The sequence below is a fragment of the Cyprinodon tularosa genome, unplaced genomic scaffold (genome assembly GCF_016077235.1).
Source record: "Cyprinodon tularosa strain WSP-4 unplaced genomic scaffold, ASM1607723v1 ctg405, whole genome shotgun sequence".
NCBI lineage: Eukaryota > Metazoa > Chordata > Actinopteri > Cyprinodontiformes > Cyprinodontidae > Cyprinodon > Cyprinodon tularosa.
In genome coordinates this window covers 467,528-482,253 of record NW_024039125.1, presented here as the reverse complement: position 1 = coordinate 482,253, position 14,726 = coordinate 467,528, and positions in this window count along the sequence as shown.

Here is a 14,726-nt window from a genome sequence, read left to right as displayed (position 1 = left end):
AAAACAGGCAGAATTAAACAGGTGAATGTAATAATTATTAAGTAATTAAGTCAGTCATCAGCACCAAGATCATAATAGTAGCCCACATTTCAAAGGCAGACATATTTTTTTATTTGTTGATTGGTGCTTTACTAAGTAGCCCCATGTCTCATGAAGTAAACCATTTAGAAGTATGTATCTGTTAAAAAGATGCATTAATCCCCAGGAAAAAAAGAGGTCTGTTCCTGGTAGAGGGTCTGGCAATAAGATGGAACTTCTGAAATAAAAAAGAGAGAAAAATAATTTTATGACAAGTGAATGGTTTAAATTCGGGCCAGGATTTTAATGCATTAATTTCGATAAATCACTTAATGACATTTTAACGCGTTCAAATTAACATAAATAATGACCTTTCCATATATACATACAAACAGATGGCAGTGCAAGCCTGTTTTAATGTATCTTTTGATTTTATTAAACTTAACACAAACTTAACCTAAACACAACCCGTTCAATTAATTTTGCAAAAATCTCTGTCATCCTAAGCTCCGCCCCTCAGTCTCCATCCTCTCAACTAACTATTTGGAAATGTTTTCAAACTTCAAGCCGACCAGAGTACGATTCAAATTATATCCGATATAAAAATCATTGCTGAGGTAAAAAGGCTTAGAAAAGGACATCAGGACAGTTAGCATCAAAAGCTGAAAGATGATCAGAGGCAGATCAGGCTCTGAGGTGATAAACAGAAGAAGGATGCCAGCATAAATCCTTACAGATGAGTTGAACTAGCTAAAAAATAATAGAAATCATAAAAAAATGTTTTGTCTCCAAGGAATACTTTCTCCATAACAGCAGAATTTGGGAAGGAATTATTATGTTCTGACATTATAGAGAAGATATGAGAAGATGTGTGTCAGCATTTCATCTAATATAATGTAACAAAAAGATATTTAATGTAGAAAGGGTGGAGGGCTACAGGAGGGGGGTGCTTTTATTTGTCTTTCTTATTAAATGCAGCAATGAACAAAGGTACAGTACACAAAATCTTATCTAAAGTAGCTAAATTTCAACATAGCTTTACTGAAGTAGAGGTAGAAATTGTCTTTCACAAAAATACTTAAGAATAAGAAACAGTTCAGTAGAAAAGCTGCACAAACTGGCCTTCTACATGCAGATTAGATGTTTAAACTTGCTTAAAATGAAATAATTAAACTGAAAAACATAAGATTATAAGCCGAGGTTTAGAGACTTAAATAATAAAAGGTTAAACAAAATCATGATTGAAAAATTCACTCAGGTAGAATAAATATCCCCCTCCCCTTAAATAACCTAAATAGTTGCATTAAGGTAGAATAGAATTCAACTTTATTGTCATTACATTGTCTAGTACAAAGCAACCAAATTCACTATCTGCATATATATATATATATATATATATATATATATATATATATATATATATATATATATATATAGATAGATATATATAGATATATATAGATATATATAGATATATATCTATATATATATATATACCATTGTTGTGCTCATATAATTAATTATACAATTACTGACCACTCTTTTTTTTTTCTTTATTAAAATCCAATTACAGTAGTAGCCATTCAAAAACGTTCCTTGATTGGTCCTTGGCTGGTCCTACAATTCCTTTTTAAACATCAATCTTTGCACTAAAATATTCTTGCTATCATGATTTGTGGCCATTAAGATCTAAAGAGAAGCGTGATCTCCTGGTCAGACCCTGTAATTAGTGAAAGGGTGGAGTCAGAGTAAAATAATATGCAAGAGGGGGTCACTCAGTGGCTGGAAGTTGGGGGGAAGTCTGCTGCCATACGGCTGCCGTTTGACTGGGAAGGGCCATTTTAAATGGCTGCTACTGTGATTATTACAGACCCTGTAAATACCTCAAATAAACATTTTAATCGCATCTCAAAACCAGTTTAATTTAAGTGCTTGCTAATGTAGATTTGTTTCATGAATCAGGCCTAAAGTCAAGGAATAAACTGATGTGCAATAATTGCATTGCAGACCCTAATAAAAGTAAACACCCTGCTCTACTGTTGCATGTGTCTTTAGAATAATGATTTAAATCCTTTTCTCCCTTTGCAGCACCTTTATATGTTTATTTTTATATAATATCATTGACTCAATAACAATAAGATGCCATTTCCTTGGTTGTATTCGTTATTGTGTGTTTAGTATTCCCCGGTGTCAGGTGCTCTCAGGATGCCTCTAATGGCTGACTTATTGTGGTGGCAGTAGAAAATGTCTTGTATGAAATGGCCAATTAAAAGTCACTTAAAGCATGCAGTGATTTAGTGAGTAGATTATGTATTAAATCCTCTTTCGAAGCATGTGGCTAATTAGGCAGAAACAGTGGCAGGGCCAGTCCTTAAAATGTCTTTTTTTGTTGCTGTTTTTCTGGTGAATGGTTTCTGTATTGAGGACCAAAGACAAAAAATAACATTAAATCCTTAATGTGCAATGTTGCTACTGGGAGATCTTTGATTGTTTGTCCCTTTTAAAGCTACAGTGTGTAATAATTACAGGCATATAAAGTCAGAAATTTAATATATTATACATAACTATGTTATTTATCATCACCTATGAGCTCAGCCTTTTAACCATAACATTTGCGTTGCCTTAGAATTCGTTATTTATAATTACATAGGAGCGGGTCTCGCAGCCATGGAGGCTGACATCTTTGCGCTACGGCAGCGCAGAGGCAACAAACTAGCGATTGCGAGATCTCCCATGACGCTCGAAAATAACTACGGCAAGTTGAGAGAGATGAACTGAGACGGTACTGAACAGTAGATGGCAGTATTATGCCTGAGAAGCGTTTAGTCTGCCTGAAACCAAAGAAGAAGAAGAAGCAGGTATACTGCGCCTCGGTAACAAGAAAGGTAAACAAGGCGGCAGGCGTGAGTGACTTTGCAAACTGTTTGGCACTGTGTGGCCAAACATCAGACGAATGGAGGATCATGCCTACTCTGTATCACAACGAAAAGCGGCGGACACCGAACCCCCGTCATCTAAGAAGCGGAAACACGACGAGAATAAACGCAAGCGTGAGAAGAAACGGCAAAAAACACGGATCAACATTGGCACGGCATTTACACGATGGAAGTCACTGATGGAGGAAAAAGGTTTTCAAAGTGACGCTCAAGTTGCCAGTTTTCTCTTGGACAGGTAATTAATCCTACACACACAATTGTCTAATATCACTGCAGTTTTTGGAGTACAGGATGCTCAGACCTGTCTAAAACAATAACATGCTGCGTGATGATGCTGTTACTCTCCAGTATACTTATTCAGCAACGTCCCTGACGTTTCACAGGTAATGATTCAGTAATTTTCTGTAAAATAATTTTCTGGATATATACCTCGGTTACTTCTCTCCGGCTCCTTTGGAGATCTTCAAGCCTTTCCTCCTCTGCTCTCACCCCGCTGGCTCCCCTCTCTCGCCTGGCCCTAGCTGCACGCTCACCCCGGCCTCTCTGCCCTCTTCCTTTCCCTCTTCCTTGCCTTGTAACCCCCGTGCCACAAACAAGACTTGGACTCTGTAAACGGGGAATATATATTCTTCCAGCGAACACAATCTCGCTGTTAAACTAATGACTACAATTACTTCGTCTGTTTATATCACCATGCAAAGCAGCTCACCAAAACGTCACAACGACGTAGAAAAAATAACGGGTATATTTATTATCTTAAGTCTACATGAAATCTATACCCTACACAGACTAATGAAATACTATCTGTAAAATTATCTATGTAAACAAACCTCATCACTTGAGAAGGTAGGTGATGCGGACGTCGTGGAAGACATTTTGTCCCGTAACGCTCGCCGTACTGTTGGGGGGGAGAAGCGGTGGGGGGGAGACGTTCATGTTGCTGCAGTCTGCAGTCTGACCGCTAGATGTCGCTGAAAATTACACACTGTAGCTTTAAGGGCTGATAGCGACTTTCATCCAACCCTCTCTAATTCTGGTTCATATGAAGGCATTAATGCTAACAGAAGCAAAGTAGATGTTTAAATGTATGCCTCTTACTCCTGAGGTACCAAGGTGGATTTTAAACTCTGTGCAGGTTCCTGATCCCATATGATGCCCCTGTTCTTCAAAGAGCAACAACCTTGTTAAAACACACCACAGGAGCTCACAGGGAATGAATAGAAGAAAAGGGAAAGTAGCAATGAAGGAAAAATCAACACAGCGACACATGGTTTATCTAACAATGTACCGCCTGCCAGGCTTTTGAAAGATCCAACTGTCTGAAGTTCTCCTCTCCTTTTTTTATTTTTTTTTTTTTAGGTTTCTCATTAGGACTTGTCTTGTGCAAGTTTTTATAGTCGAGAGCGTTTGATACTATAACATTTTGTTCCCGTCTATAGCAATTTGCATTTTTCTTTAGTGACACATCTTGTTTCATGTGCTACGACAAAGCAGTGGCACTTCTCCTTTTTTAACAGTCCTCTGATCCTCTTCAACCTGTATTCATTTCCAGCTGGATCCCAGCCTAATGTGAGCCCACACTGCCGAGCAGGAAGAACCACGCAGCTTCACTTACATTACTAAGTAATGAACGCATGAGGGGCAATCAGTCCAGACCTTTCACTTGGAAAGGAACAATGTCACACCTGATTTATTGGTCCTGGAAGGTGGAGATAAAACTGGAGAAGGAACAAGATCTTATCTTTAATTGCATTCCTCTTCCTCTGTAGCGTTCACTATAAAGGAAGCTCATTAGAGTGACACATTGCAAGACATTGAAGAATATAAAGACAGAATGCCTGTAACCTTAACATGGTTAATTCAGCACTGAGACTATATCCATTCTTGTTGATCTGTGTCAAAAAATCTGTAGTTGTTGTCAGTGGTTTGAAGCCACATTAACCCTGCTGGGCTTAAGATCAACTGAGGAAACAAAGATGCTTTCTATCAGAATGTAGATTCATGTTTAAAACAGTGTTGCCAACAAGAAAATTCCCTATTGGCTGTCCTAAAATGTGCAGATAGATAGGATAGCAGAGGGGAAAAAACATTGGGGTTTTAAGAGTTTTATGGAGACATTTACAGAAACAAGTAAAGATCAAGCACTCTTTATAAATAACGGTGCTAAGGGGGTCTGAAAAGGTGCTAGATTTAGTGACAAAAGCACTAAGCTGGCAACACTGGTTTAAGAGCCAAGAAAATAAGGAAGAAAAGGAGATGACAATCAGGCTGACCTACTTGTTTATTTTCTTAAAAATCTTCAAACATCTCATAGATGCAGGTATTAAATATTTAGGTTTTATTTCAAAAGTGTCACTATGTAGCTACCTTGCATGAAAGTTATAGAAAGTTCCCTTTAGTAAATATGTTGATAAAGAAATTTAACATTCTGTTAAAACCCAACTAGTTTTAAGTAATCATTGCTTATTTTACATACCTAAATGGAGCACAGATTACATGTGTGATGCAACATTTGAAAGCTAACACCTTCTAGTTTCTGAAAATATAAATGGAAATATTGTGAGTAAAACACAGGCTAAGCAGCATCAGTTCAAACATGACTCAAAGTAGTTTTATTTTATCTCGAAAGCAATAGGTCTTTGTTCACAAGCAGTAATAAGGACATCCTTGACATGTCACATTGTATTCTTTTTTGTTCTACATCATGTCAATTACAAATGCAGAAAATTTCAGATATCTTGGCATAACAGTTTCAGAGCTGTTGGGCTTTGAACGTTTAGTGTCACTAGCATCTCCAAATCTCTTCAAATGTGCCAAATTTTGCCAATTCCACTATATATATATATATATATATATATATATATATATATATATATATATATATATATATATATATATATATATATATATATATATATATATATATATATATATATATATATATATATATATACAGTGTTGTGCCTGAACGCGTTCATTGAACGAAAGTTCATGAACTCGTTCATATTTTGGGCGAACGTGAACTGAACGTACTGCATTACTCTCTGATGAACGTTATTGTGAACTCGTTCATTCTGGTGTCTGTGAACGGCACGCTCTCTCAGTTCAGCTCCGTTCAATAGGTTGCCAGATTTAGATTGAGTCCTCCAGGCGAAACCCCGGCTAAATCACACCGTAAACAGGCCTTAATATGTAGCGGGGAAAACATCCAATCTGGCAACACCAGCTACCAGCGTCGTAGCCTACAGCCGCGTGCGTCATCAAAACAAAATGCAGCGTGGAAGCCACAGCAGCAGTATGATCACTTAAAACAGTTTTATGACCAGGTGGTCGGTGAGGATGATGGCAACAAGTTTGTCTGCCGGCTTTCAGTAAAAAAATCCGCACTTCAGTAACCTTAAATTCCTACCTCAGCCTGGTCCCTCAGTTTGTGTTACTAAAATCTTCTTGAGCGGAGGTCTTCAACAGGGGATCCGCGACCCCTAGGGGGTCTACGGAGGTACTGCATGAGGGTCTGCATGGTTAGTTGATATTTTTATATTCCCCCCCTGCAATTTTTTCCCCCACTAATTGAAATGTCTTTAAATACTCATTAACATGAAATCAACACACTGTAGTAAACAGATAAATGGAGGCAGAAGATGTCTTTCAGTCATCAATGCTCACATTCAGTGACACACAGGAGCTCTTTCAAGCTGGGCACCGTTTCCTTCACAACAACCAGGAATCAGAATCAGAAAAACTTTAATAATCCCAGGGAGAAATTAATTTCTTTGCATTACTCCATCTGTAATAGAGTGACTATAGGACACAATTTCATACAATATATATAGTTAGGGGGTCCCCGCTCCATCTCGCCATCAGTTTGGGGGTCCTTGGTCTGGAAAACATAGAAGACCCCTAATCTTGAGGGTTTTACTATCCATGTAACTTGTTTGTTAAACCTACCTGGTATAATTTTCCAGGATTCCAGTATTCCTTTTTAGTATGTATTGAAATGGAATTTCAAATGGAAAAAATTATAAAAAAAAAAAAAAAAAACATTTGCACCTTAAAGACTACTTTCCTGTTTTTCTTTTAATAATTCCTCATAAAAAAGACCATTCAAGCAGCACATTTTTCCTGATGTTTTTTGAGAATATACTGTAGGGGTGAAAGCTGCAGCTGCTACTAGTGTGAAGTGAATGGACAGCAACAAAGCGTTAAAGCAACAATGGGGAAATGCTGTCCCCTCAATGCTAATGTAAACCCTGGTTGGATAAGGATTCAAAACTGGATATGAAGATGAAATCTGACGCACAGTTTCAGTGTTACAACTGATAAAATAATTGCTGTCTGGGGTTCTACAGTAGGCTATGGTGTAATTGAGCAATATATGAAAAAAAAAAAAGAACTATGAACTAGTTCATTTTTTGGTTTTGAATTATGAACTATGAACTGAACTAGTTCATTTTAAAATGTGTGAACTGAACTTTGAACTAGTTCACGTAGAAAGAGAACTTTCCCAACACTGTATATATATATATATATATATATATATATATATATATATATATATAATCAGCAAAATTAAAACACATTTTTGAACTGTAAAACATTTTTTATAGAGAATATAAATATAAAAACGTAACACGTTTCATTTAGTGAATAACTCTATGCAGTGTATCATTGGCTGACAGGCAAGGAGCGCTTGTGAGACTTCATCGGCTTGGTCTGAATTAGATTGAGTCATACAAAGTAAGAAGTAAGTCTTAGTAGCAAGATACCAAGCAGGAGCTATGACAAGCTAACTTTTGTGACGTCAAAAAATGGATGTTATGTGGCGATTTTCTCATCATGGAATGTTTTTCTTATAAATATGCAAGATTATTTTTAATCTCTGGACCCTTATAGATGAATGGAGTAAAAACAATAGAAGCCTGGAATTATAATACGGCTTCTGGATGCATTTAAAGGTATGTTGTTGTGGCTGGTGTGTAATGTTTACATTTTGACATGTACCTATATATGTGCTAATTGTGCTTTGGTGTTTGGTGTGTCCATTAAATTAACTTGGTGGTTGAATTGTGGAGAATCTAAGCATTCGATGTCTAACATGTCTATATTGGTAAACAATTTATAGTTGTAATTTTCATGCATTCTGAATCGTTAGGTAAAAACGCATAAAACGGGTCGCCGGCAACATGGTGGGTTTGAATAGGATCTTTTCAGCTGTATTGTTTTTTTGTTTGTTCAGACCAAAAAGTTACAATTAAAGACTTTTGAATTATGCTTTTCTCATCAAGGGAAAGAGGCTGCCCAAAGCAGCCTGTCTAGATGTGAAGATGAAATTGGTTCTATTGTTAAATCCTGAGTTAACTGGGATGGAACCTCTTACCACCATCTTGCCTCATATTTAGGATTTGGACGAACCCTGAATAACTGCCAGGTACTTAAGGTGAAGATGTCTGGAAAAAGCATGATGGCAGACATCAGGAGAAAACTTATACCAACTTGGGGATGTGGTGGTATGAGTTGAGTTTACAACAGCAGTCTGCAGAGGGTTCAGTTTACTTACCCTGGAATTACAGCTGAGTGAAAATTCTCAAGAAATCAAGAAAGTTGCAATGAAAATGTACAGTACTAGCCATTCAAAATTACCCCCTTCCTTTGATGGGCCCTTGGCTGATTCTTGGCTGGTCCCCTACAATTCCTTTTTAAACATATCTTTGTACTAAAGTATACATTTTTTCATGATTTGTGGACATTAAAATCTGAATAGAAGTGCCTTCTCCTGGCCAGACCCTATAACTCAGTGAAAGGGTGGAGTGAAAATATAAAAGCCCAAGAGAAGTAGGGGGGACACTACAGTGGCTGCGATTTGTCTGTCATTTTCCTGGCGTTTGACTGGGAAAGGCTGTTTTGAATACCTGTTACTATAAACTGCTGGAAACAAGAGTAACCAATATTCTAGAAAATAATGAAGCCAAGCATAATAGCAAAATATGTGATGCTTCTTGTGTGAAATTATATCTTTTCTTCCTTCTGCTTTGCACACAGACCACAACTCTGAGGGTTACACCGACCAACAGATGGAAAAAACAGTTGGAGGAGGTGTTAGGGATTAGAGAATATATATCAAAAGATGAGGATTAAAATGGCAGAATAGAAAGGAAGCCTTTTCAGTTAAGACCACCAAGTGTAATTTGATCCAACCTGGAAGCTCTGTGGCTCAGGGGAATATGATTCAGGAGTAAATCAGAAATGGTTTTGCTCCACTTGTCCCACTTGTCCCCAGTGTTAGCCTGACATTGAAATCGATTGTCTTTCCTTCTTTCTTCTGTGTCTGAGTTATCATAAGTATCTGTACATTTAACAAGCCCACTTGAGCATGGCTGTTCTAAGGAAGTAGCTGAAAGTAGACTCATATGCTGATTGTTTTTCCCTTTATCTTTTCTGCTCGTTTCATGTGTTTTCTTGTTTGAGATAATAAGGGGCGTTCTGTGTCGTGGTCAAGTGGGTAATTAAGGGAACAAACAACTTGTTAATGGCTTGCTGAGCTTATTTACTCCGCAACATGAACAACAGTTGCCTCACCTTGAAAGAAGTGCTTTTAACATTGCTGCCACTGATCTCTGCACTGATCAAAAGGCAGTGCTGTGAGAGGACTAGCAGGGAGTACTGGAGAGTTTATTCATCCCAGCGATGCACCGAGCTAATTAGTAAGAGTGTTACTGGAACGTCTCACACTTACTGATGTCTCAGTCTCTAGAACATAACAGGGTGTTAGCTTTTATGAAGGTGTGGAAAATAAAAAGCCTCATTTATCCGGCAGCGTTCATGACTCTCATTAGCTCTCCAAATAATTGGTTCCATTAAAAAGTTCTGAATTTGAAATGTCTCAGTTGTATACCTTAATGCTCATACATTAGATCTACCTTTGCAGATAACATGGATACCATCTCCTCCTCCTTTCTATCTTACTCTTGTTTCCCTTCCTCCTCCTCCTGAAAAAAAGGCCCTGTCTGCTAACAATAGTGGTTTATGTTCTGATCTAAGGACATCTGAGCCAGTTCCCTTAAAACAAAGTCCAAAATGGTGGCAGACATGTTCTAAAAAAACCTTCCATGAAGCCCAGAGACAGAGTCAGATGAAGGATACTCTGTTTGAACACTCTGAAGATTTTCTGATGATCCATGCACTATATGGACAGCCAGGGGATGCAGCTGAATTGCAGCCATGCGGCTGTAAATGTGTAAAGGGCTGCTATTATAGACTCTCAGCCTGGCACACTCAACTCAGGAGAATCTGGGGATCATTAAACTTAGCAACTGCTGCTTATCCAACCAGAACAGAGTCCAGAGATGGCAGACAAAAGCAGAGAAAAAATAAACCATGCGCTCCCTCCACATCTCCACCTATTCTTGAGTTATCTTCAAGTGTTGCCAGAATTATTATCTTCCTCTTTTTTTATACATTAATTTTGTTCTGTATCAACTCTAAGTAGTATTAGTGTCAGGTGGCGGCTGGCCCATAGAGGGCGCTAGGGCATCGCCCCACTTACACAATGACCATTATTAAGACCTAGTTATATTTAATTACAAATATGATCCTCATTCATGAATTGTGAAGTACTGTTGGGGGGACTGGAGGCTGACGAAAATTCTCCTATCTCTAGACTTATGGTGTTAAAAGTTGTATATGCACAGTTGCTCCTCTGCAATGTAGAAGGAGAAGAACTGTGGCAGCAACTGTCCTCACAGTCGTAGTTCCGTTGACTGACAAGTCGAGTCGCGGAAGTTAAATTCTTTACCTTGCTTACCTTCTCTTGGTAAGCAAACTTACCAAGACAGGCTGGAGTTGAAACCGTTTGGACTTGATCAGCTGAACATCAAAATTAATCAGCAGTCCGACGACAGATGGAGATGGTTCACTTTCTTTTTCCAGGACCTGGTTTAGGTACAAGGCTTGGCTAAGTGCATGCAGTGAAGCTAGCACTATATTCTGCTTTGCCTGGCTCCTTTTTTAAACGTGAGCATCTGACCCAGCATGAATAAAGACAGAAAGGACTGATTTAAAGCCCTTTTTAGAAAAGGAAAAGAAGAATGAACAATCAGGGATTCATATTAGCTGGACTGGGCTGCCTTTTACAGCTTCTTTTTCTATCTCTGCTTCTGTCTCCTTGAACCCCAGTCGACCTCAGCAGATGGCCGCTCACACTGAGCCTGGTTCTGTTGGAGGTTTCTTCCTGTCCAAAGGGAGTTTTTCCTCTCTACTGTCGCTACAAGCATGCTTAGTTTGAGGGATTGCTGAAGAGTCAATGAGTCGATGAAATCAACTTTTAACCAATCTGACTGTTTTATCCGGTTTAATTTTCTCTGTAAAGTGCCTTGAGATAACATCCTGTGAATTGGCATTATATAATTAACCTGAAGGGATTTAACTATTTAGGATCTCACAATCTGCATTTATTGATCATTTTTTACTATAGTTTTTGTAAGATACATACAAAAGATACATATCCATATAAGTGTAATATAATACATAGAAGCTGAAATATGTACATGCAGCGTAACACTATTAATATAGTTTCAGGATCATGTCAGGATCAGGGTGAAATAACAACCAAAACATAAGCCCACACTTTAACTCTAAATGATAATTTTATGATTTTGAAGTGAAATTATTTCGGTTACATAATCATACATTTGTCTTTCTATCTGACTTTACCCATTTCTGTATGCCCTTCATTATAATTTTTTAATAAAATCCAAAAAAACAAAACCAGGCAAGTTTAATTTTCCCCTTTGTCTTGAAGCATATCTATGATATGTATAATAAAGGGGTATATAACATCATTTAATGTTGGTTCTATTAATGCATGACGTGTCTGCAAGTTCCGCAGGGCTAAATTACTTCATTTCAGCACCCAGTTTTCTAAGAAATCAAAAGCTACAAATGATAAATAACAATCACAAAGGATTTTTATGTTTATTGCTGTGTTACTGACATGGTGGATCTGCACAGTGAAACAAAACAGAACAAGAAGTTATACATAACATGTGATATAATGGGCACTGTAATGCTCAGATGAGCTGTCAGACTGATGAACATCTATTCAGAGTACAGTGTGTTGAACTGACAGCAACAGCAGGAATGCAACATTTAATGAGCAGCAATTTAAACTGAATGTCAGCTGAACAGAAACAGGGAGATTCAGGCTGCAGGAATGTGTTTAACATTGTCCAAATAATAAAGTCAAACTTTGTAGTATTGTGTGCAGCTGCCGATATGAATATTAACAGGCTTAAATATCTGCTGGGGATTTATTCTACATATGCATGATTCATTATAATTGGAAATATTTCTGAATATTTAAGCAACTTTTCAGTCTTCTTCCGATTGCTCATTGGCGCAAAGAAGAAAACCAAATGCAGAGCAAAGTTATTATGCGGTCGCTTGATTAAATCACCCAATCCACCTGTGTGATTGACAAACTCTCCGTCTGGGCAGGATGGAATGGCTGACTTGTACAATATTTGGAATGCAGAGCAGCGGTAAGAAGTAGTGAACATTTTCAAAAACAAACTTTACAAATTAATTGTTTCTCAGAAGCTCCTGAAAGATAGGATGAGTCATTTAACTTTATATATCAGCATCCTCACACAGCAAGCATACACAAAGCATGGATTCATTTTTAATTATATAGGATTACATTTAACTTCTTTTTCTCTTTTTTACAATTTTTTTTTTTTTTTTACAATATAAATCTTTTCCCCTTTACTTGAAATTGAAATTTACTTGAAATTGCTTTTTCGCATCAAGTATGACTGGTGAGTTTAGATATGTAGAAATTGTTTAAATATTGAAAATACAATGGTTCTGATTGTCAGGACATTTAAACAGCAGCAGTGGTTTACCTAAAAATAGCCAATGTTTACATCAACACCTTTTTATAGATGTTGGAGATCGTCCAGTTTTTGTAGTTTAGTCCTGTTACTTAGACTGGGGCTGGTTGGAAGTGCTCTCTTCATTTTCTGACATGGGAGCTGGCTCGGAGCTCGTCTTCCTGGCTGTGATTTTCCTGGACGGGGCCGCCGTTTACAGTTGCATTTTGTATCTCTGCTTCTGTCTCACTGAACCCCTTACACTGAGCTTAGTTCTGCTGGAGGTTTCTTCCTGTTAAATGACAGTTTTTCCTCTTTACTGTCACTATTAGCCTACTTAGTGTGAAGGATTGCCTTCGAGTCAATGAGTGGATGCAATCAACTGGTTTTTCTTAGATAGAAAACTTTAAACCAATCTGACTGGATGATCTGGTGAACTGTAAAGTGCTTTGAGATGGCATGTGTTGTGAATTGGTGCTATAGAAATAGGCTGAACTGAATTGAATTATAATGTGTTTGAATTAAATGTGCATCATGAAACTAGAGTGTTTGCATAAATAAACAGAAATGGGGCTTATTTTAGTACATTTAGGCTGGCAACCATAAACATTTATTTCGGTTTATTTCTATAACGCCAGTAAACAACACGTCATCTCTAGGCACTTTACAATGACAATGCAGGTGATTCTTTCAGTAAATGTTATCCATCCAGACAGAAAATAGATGCGGAATCAATTTAATAATGGAAAGAAATCTCAAGAAGAACCAGCAAGCTGTCATTTGAGATCCAGGCTTGGTGTTTGTAGGTGCACTCAGACTGAACGAGGCAAATCTTTCAGCTTGTTTGCCTGGCACTGGTTGCTTCATATTATGCCTGTCTTGCAAACCCTCCCCATGGTCAATGCAGTAAAATCTTATTAGAGCTCACTTCACCAGGTAATCCAATGGAGGAATGTCTATCCACTTGCTGGTTAATTTTGTCTGCTTAACTCAGCTGTTGGCCTTCAGTTGTACTGAGCATGCTGTGTGTAATGTGGAATGCCGAACAACAGCGGGTTGCCCTCAATCCAACATATTGATTCTTAGTTCAGCCACTATCACTAACTGCTTCTAATGGTACTATCATCTGTCAGGACCCAGTATCATGAGTCATGGTTTAGGTGTAAAGGTATGATTCACAGATCACAGATATGACATTACAGATGTAGTCCCTGATCAGTTAATGCAAGCAAATCGACAGAAACTTTCAGATTCAGTTTGTGGGTGCAAACCAGATGAGAGACTGACAGAGACTCCTAACAAAGAGCAGAACTCCCTCCAGAACCGGGAGACAAACTGTGGACCTCTGTCAGAGACAATGTCTTTGGCGAGACCATGGAGCCGAAAAACTTCACGGATGAGAACCTCCCGGATCTCCTTAGCAGAGGGAAGTTAAAGCAGAGGGAACAAATGTACAATCTTGGAAAGCTTGTCAATGACGGTGAGAATTAAAGTGCTAACGTCAGAGCAGGGCAACCCGTTAACAAAATCCATAGCAATGTGGGACCATGGCAGGATTTGGTAGGCAGGGGCCGGAGAAAACCAGAAGGGGGTCTTTTGGATGTTTTAGATTGGTTCCACCGGGGACAGGCTGCCATGAACTCTCGCACATCTGTAGACAGAGAAGGCCACCAAAACAGGAAAGGAGGAGGGACGGATAATGCCTGCCCTGGGTGACTCAAAGACGTACTTCTCCATAGCCTGGGATTCATGGGCAGACAAGGAGTATAACCTCCCCTAGTAAGTGTGGTTCCAGACAGTAAGTCGATACCACAATCGAAAGGTCTATGAGGATGTAGGGCTGTGGCCTTGCCCTTCTTGAAAACCTCACGGAGGTCATGGTACTCTTCAGGGACCCTAGAAAGAT